Here is a 7,418-nt window from a genome sequence, read left to right on the forward strand (position 1 = left end):
CATGCTGCCGCCGCAGGACCCTGGCCTGGCGTTCCCCGCCACCACCACAAGAGTGCCGTTGCCGGATCCTGCCCTGGCGTTCCCCGCCACCACCACAAGAGTGCCGTTGCCAGACCCTGCCCTGGTGTTCCCCGCCACCACCACCACAAGAGTGCCGTTGCCGGACCCTGCCCTGGCGTTCCCCGCCACCACAACTAACCCGCGCCAACCAAAGAAAGGGAAAGGCAAAACAAAGCAAAAAAAAATCATAGCTATCCCTCCCCTCCCAATGTGTCTGTAATGTCTGGTTTGTCTCACCCTTCCAGTGTGTCTCAGCCCTCTCATGTGTCTAGCCCAATCCCTGAATTTCCTGACCCCAGCAGTTTTATAGCGCCTTCTCCTGCCACCCATATGTCGGCTACAATAAGCCAGACCTCACAGCTCGACACCCCACAATATCGGCACTCAACCCCAAGCAGGCGCAGTTAATTTTTTTTTGTTTGTTTGTGTTTAATAACAACAAATACTGATGTTAAGTACTGGACAAATACGGCGACACCTAACAGCCATCGTCTATACAGTCTGAGGCAAATAGCTACTGGTGAACCAAGACAGGACGCAATGACGTCAACAACCCAAGCCCAAAAACCCTAAGTGGTTTGTTAAGGAAATAGATAGGAGACATGGTGAAGAAAGTAAAACACAATTATTTTATTAGAAAAAACATTAACATTTCAAACATAACTTTACAGACCCGAAGCCAGCAGTACATTTTACACCATATTGTCCTGCCATGGCACATGCCCAATGTCAGAATCAAAAAAGGCAGCAAATTGGTTCCGCATGTGGCCTACTTCAACTGTTGACCGCAGCGGGTGATGACGGTAATTAGGCAAAGGGTTTGCAACAGGTTCATCAAGTTCTATGGTGGGTCACTCCTTAGCCAGAATGAAATTGTGGAGAACCACACAGGCTTTAACCACCTCATCCACTGTCTCCATTTTTAGATTTATGGCAGTTGCTAGAATGCGCCATTTGGACACCATAATCCCAAAGGCACACTCTACTGTTCTGCGGGCCCTGGTTAGACTGTAGTTATAGATCCGTTTTGTGCGGTTCAAGTCCCGACTTGAATAGGGCTTCAGGAGATTTTCACTCATCTGAAAGGCCTCATCCCCAACCATTACAAATGGCAGCGGTGGGCCTTGAGTGTAAGGGAGTGGTCGTGGCTGTGGGAAATTAAAATTTTTGTCATAAACACGTCGGCCCATATCAGAGTTTTTTAAAGTCTGTGAATCGTTGCCACGGCCAAAAGCACCAATGTCCACGACAATGAAGCGACAGTCCGCATCGGCTATTGCCATGAGAACTACTGAAAAATATTTCTTGTAGTTGAAGAACTGTGATCCCGTTCTGGCTGGTTTGATAATCCGGATGTGCTTCCCATCCACCGCACCCAAACAGTTGGGAAAATCACAAACAGTCCAAAATTTTTCAGCAATTTCTTTCCACATGTCCTCCGTGGGTATGGGTATAAATCCCTCATGGAGAATGGTCCATAAAGCCTGGCAGGTGTCAAAAACAATTCCGGACAGCGTGTAAATTCCAAGGCGGTACTGGAAATGAAGGGATGACAAGCTCTCTCCAGTTGCTAGAAATCTGTAGAAAGAATAAATAATTTACAAAAATGCCAAAAATACATGTCAGACCTGCAAAAATTATGGATAGCTTTGGATTAGAATTATTACGTACCTTAAGGTAACCAGGAGACGTTCCTCTGGTGGAATGGCTCTACGGAGCTGTGTGTCCTGTCTCCGGATGGCTCCTTGGACGCGATCAAGCAAATCCCGGAAAGAGTCTTGTGATATCCTTGTATATTCCGGGAATTTTTCTGGGTTCTCATTGAGCTCACCATACAGGGTGTGATATGCACCACGGCTCTCCCGCAGTTCTACTATGGGGTGTTGCCAAAACCGCCTACGCCATGTCCTTCTCTGTCTTTCCCGGTTTCGGTGTTGCTCCCAAGCAAACGCACACGCCAGAAAAATCTTGATGCTCAGATCCAGTTTGAAGTAAAAGCTCTCCATGTGAAGATCCATCTTGTCACAGGATACAGGAGCAAAATCTGAAGATTTTCAGCTGTCCTAGGGTCTATATATAGATATCCCATAATACACACCCTCTGTAGTCCCATTGGCTGTTTCTTGTGATCTAGATTTTTCTCCTGTAAATTTTTTCAACATGCGCACAAAAAACGCAAATGCATGGAAAACGCAAGAAAAAGCATGTAAACGCAGCGTTTTAATGATGCATGCGGTAACCGTATGCGATTTTAAAACGCTGCATTTACACGCATTTTCTTGCGTTTTTCGTGTCCTTGCGTTTGCGGATTAAACGCTGCAGATTAAAACGCAAATGTGAAAGTAGCCTAAGACGGCTTCTTCATATGGCGGCAGAATGGGACACCAGAAGTGGTGCCTGACATAACATTACAGTGTCAAATTGGATTCCTGAATGCGCCACAAAATCAGGAATCTGTGGCTCATAATTTTCGGGAGATGAGGTCCATAGGGGCTCACTTAGGGTATGTGTCCACGTTCAGGATTGCATCAGGATTTGGTCAGGATTTGATGTCAGTATTTGTAAGCCAAAACCAGGAGTGGGTGATAAATGCAGAATTGGTGCATGTGTTTCTATTATACTTTTCCTCTAATTGTTCCACTCCTGGTTTTGGCTTACAAATACTGATGGAAAATCCTGACCAAATCCTGATGCAATCCTGAACGTGGACACATACCCCAACGGTGGGTGCTGGCTCATTTTCTGTCCTGGGGTGTCTATGTAGCTGTTCCGTATCACTTATGGAAGAGGAGGAGGAAAAATGTGTCGGAGGTAAGGAAGTCTTATGCTTCCTCAGCTGAATACCGTGATTGGGAAGAGCGGTACATTTTTTCACATGTATGGCGTGTTTCCCAAATTTTATTTAGGTAGTTGTATGTGTGTTTGTGTGTGTGTGTTTGGTGTAAACCTTTTCTTTAATTAAAATTTAGAATAGAAGAGAGAAAAAATATAAAGAAGAGAACAATCTAAAAAAAACAAACAAAAAAACCCCAAAAAATAAAAAGGACAATATAAAAATGTGGTAAAATAAAATAAAAATTATTAAACGAATGACAGTAAATGCAATTACTGAGCGCCCACAACTAACTTATGCTAATAATAATTCTATGCAGTAGAAAAACCTGTAGTATAATTACTGCAAGAATTTTCCTCTAAAAATCTGAAAGTATAATTACTAGACAGACATCGGTAGAAATACACGCCCACAACTATCTGATGCTAATTTAGATTCTATATATTATTAGAACACTTACTGGACTGGACAGGTGATATACTGTATGTCTGTGTGGTGGTGTATCTGAACAACATCCTAGTGTTTTCTCCTGACTTACCAACTCATAGGAGGAATGTTCGTCCCGTTCTTCAAAGATTGAGGGAGAATCGTATCTACGCGAAGTTTGAGAAATGTCTGTTTGAACAGAGGTCTTTACTAGTGATGAGCGAATAGCATTGTTGCTCGGGTCTCCCCAAGCATGCTCGGGTGATCTGAGTATTTGTTAGTGCTCGGAGATTTAGTTTTCGTTGCCTCAGCTGCATGATTTATGGCTGCTGGACAGCCTGAATACATGTTGGAATTCCCTAACAAACAGGCATTCCTCACATGTATTCAGCCTGTCTAGCAGCAGTAAATCATGCAGCTGAGGCGAGAAAAACTAAATCTCCGAGCACGCCAAAATACCCGGAGATAATAATCTATAATAATAATCTTTATTTTTATATAGCGCTAACATATTCCGCAGCGCTTTACAGGTTGCACACATTATCATCACTGTCCCCATTGGGGCTCACAATCTAAATTCCCTATCAGTATGTCTTTGGAATGTGGGAGGAAACCGGAGTACCCGGAGGAAACCCACGCAAACACGGAGAGAACATACAAACTCTTTGCAGATGTTGATCACCCGAGCATGCTCGAGGAGACCCGAGCAACAATGCTATTCGCTCATCACTAGTCTTTACCCTTTCTTGGCTATATCATTTCCGATACAGGTCTCCAGATGGATCCAGAGAAGGTCTCTGCGTGCTTAAGTGGCCCCGACCTGAGGGACTGAAGGCCATTAAGTGGTTTCTGGGATTTGCCAACTACTACTGGCAATTCATTCCCCATTTCTCCTCTCTGGTAAGACCTCTCAACGCTCTGACTTGTAAAGGTTCCAAATCAAAGGACTGGAGTCTTGAAGTCGAGTCAGCTTTCACCTCCCTCTAACAAGCCTTCTCAGCTGCCCCGGCTCTTCACAGATCAATGATCAACAAGCAATTTTCCTTGAAGTTGACGCATGAAGTTGAGCTGTTCTTGAAGCAGAAGAGCACATTCAGCAGCCGCCTAATCCTACTAAGGTGTAAGAAGGATAAATTCAGGAAATCGTTTGTAACTACTGCTATGGGGATGCATAATAATTTCCTAACGACAATGACTGATTGCTGGTGTACTAATGTCAATTAACAGTGACTTATATACCTGAACTACCCACATTTATTTGTTATGTAATGTTGGTATACTTGTGCAAGATTTGTGTCCTAATATTTTATGTACTGCTGTTTGTATTGCTGCTGTAATACCGTAATTTCCCCCGGGATCAATAAAGTGTATCGTATGTCATCTGGAGCCAGAGCAGTCCTCACACAAAAACTGTCTTATGGTAAGATGTTGACCTGTGGTTTCTTCTCCAAGGAATTCTCGTTCTGCGAATGTAACTACTCAATTGGAGATAGGGAGTTACTGGCAAATAAGCTAGTCTTAAAAGGATGGCGATATCTGCTTAAAGGCGCAGTTCATCCGGTCTTCATTTACACTGATCATAAGAATCTGTCCTATCTTCAGTCTGCTCAAAGACTCAACCCTTGCCAGGCCTGTTGGTCTTTATTATTTGCTCTGTTCAGTTTCTCTCTCCATTTTCATCCTGCAGAAAATAATATCAAAGCGGGTGCACTTTCCAGGTCCTTCTTGTCAGATGACTTTGAAGAGGAGCCTCAGCATATCATTGACCCGTCTAAGATGATCACGGTGGCTCCAGTCAAGTTATTGCAGCTTCCCTCCGGTAAGACCTTTGTAACTGAGAGAGACAAGAAGCGAGTCCTATGCTGGGGTCATTCTTCTACGCTTGCTGGCCACGCGGGTTAAAAGAAGACGTTACAGCTAATATCACGACACTACTGGTGGTCCACCTTGCGCCAAGATGTTCTGGACTTCACTGCAGCCTGTCCCTCCTGTGCTCGTAATAAAACACCCAAGAAGCTGCCAGCCGGTCACCTCCTCCCGCTCCCGTCTGCTCCCTAGCAAAACATTGCCATAGATGTCATCACAGATCTGCCAACATTTTCCGGTTGTACAGTAATCTGGGTTGTGGTTGACCGGTTCTCCAAGATGGGACACTTCACTCCGCTGTCTGGTCTCTCTTCTGCTCCTAAACTTGCAGAGCTCTTCATCCAGCATATCCTTCGGCTTCACGGACTTCCGTCTCCGACAGAGGAGTTCAATTCATCTCCCGATTCTGGCGGTCCCTCTGTAAGCTGTTGGATGTCACCCTGAACTTCTCCTTGGCCTATCACCCACAATCTAATGGCCAAGTAAGTGAATCAAGTTCTCACCAACTATCTGCGACACTTCGTGAATGGTCACGACAGCGACTGGGCCAACCTGCTGCCGTGGGCGGAGTTTTCCTACAATAACCTTGTCTGTGAGTCCCCCTCCAACTCCCCATTTTTTCATTGTTTATGGACAGCACCCTAGGGTTCCTACTCCATTGCTTCTTGCTTCCGGCAATCATGCGGCTGAATCCCTGGCCGAGGACTTCACAAGGGTCTGGACAGAGACCAGGACTTCACTGGAGCAGGCTTTACTTCGAACCAAGGAGCATGCGGATAAGAGACATCTGGATCCGCCACCTTTCCAACCCGGAGATAAGGTATGGCTGCCTTCCATGCACATCCGTCTTAAGGTTCCTTCTTGTAAGCTGGCTCCTCGTTACATCAGTCCCTTTGAAGTGCTCTACCGAATCAACGATGTGTGCTATCGTTTGAAGTTGCCTGCCTCCGTACGGAACCATAACTCCTTCCATGTCTCCCTGCTGAAGCCAGTTGTTCTCAGTTGATTCTTCCAGGATCCAGGTAATTTTCCTTCTTCTTTGAGTTCCGAGGACGTCTATGAAGTTAAGGACACCCTGGCTATGAAGAGAAGAGTTGGCAGGTCGTTCTTTCTGGTTGACTGGAAGGGGAGAGATCCTGGGAGCCGGAGAAGAACAATAATGCCCCGGTCCTCCTTAGAAAGTTCCTGGCAGGAGTGAAGAAGGAAGGGGCGTAAGGGGGAGGGTACTGTCATGCCCTCAGCAGCGGGCCCGATCTTTCATGGACAGGGAGACCGGCGCTCCTCATGTGGCGCAATGCACCTCTCTCACCCTGTTCGTGGCTCCAGACCTTCGGAGTCTCCGTTCTCTGCTCGGAACCTGCATCCCTTTGGCAGGTTCTCCTTGAAATGCTCTTAGGAAGCGCGCCCAGCTTCCTGCACATACTTAAAGCAGCAGGGCACCTGTTCTCTATTAGGGCTGTGTGATATATGTGATGCAGTAACCCCTGTAACAGGTAGGGGGCGCTGCATGATCTCCCCAGTATGCGCTTGGAGGCGTGATGGTGTAGAGAGAAAGTTTGGCAGGATTGTAAATGGCCAATATGTGTGTTGCAGAGGAGGTTACTCTGCACTGTCAATCTGATGTATTGTGGTTATGCTGGGACCTGTAGTCCCTCAAGAGTTTGTGTTATGTGTATAGTTCTCATGGGAGATTGGCAGGGCTAGTCATGAGAGATGGGAGGGTCAGACTAGCCACACACACACTCCCACCCAGGGGAGTGGTTACCAGTATGTAACGTGACCAGGGTGTGGGTCAGTGTTGGTTGTGAGCTCCCTGTGTGTGGAGCTGAGAGGTGTGTCCGGTAGGTCCTGTGTGGTTCCTGTGTATGGACCTGACCGGTGAAGGTGCTGGATTGTCCTAGGAATGACTAGGGTCCTGCAAGCACCTGAGACGGTCGGTGCTGGATTGTCCTAGGAATGACTAGGGTCCTGTGAGCACCTGAGACCGAGGAACCTGATGTACGGATGGTGCTGGATTGTCCTAGGAATGACTAGGGTCCTGCAAGCACCTGAGATGGTCGGTGCTGGATTGTCCTAGGAATGACTAGGGTCCTGCAAGCACCTGAGACCGTGAGACTTGGCTTCGGGTGGCCTGGGTATTGGACGTTCCCGGATGGGGAAGGACGTCCTGAAGAATACCCGGACTAGGCCACCAGGCAGGGTCCTGGCTACCTGGGTGTTGGGAGGTCCTGCG

The sequence above is a fragment of the Ranitomeya variabilis genome, chromosome 6 (genome assembly GCF_051348905.1).
Source record: "Ranitomeya variabilis isolate aRanVar5 chromosome 6, aRanVar5.hap1, whole genome shotgun sequence".
Classification (NCBI taxonomy): Eukaryota; Metazoa; Chordata; class Amphibia; order Anura; family Dendrobatidae; genus Ranitomeya; species Ranitomeya variabilis.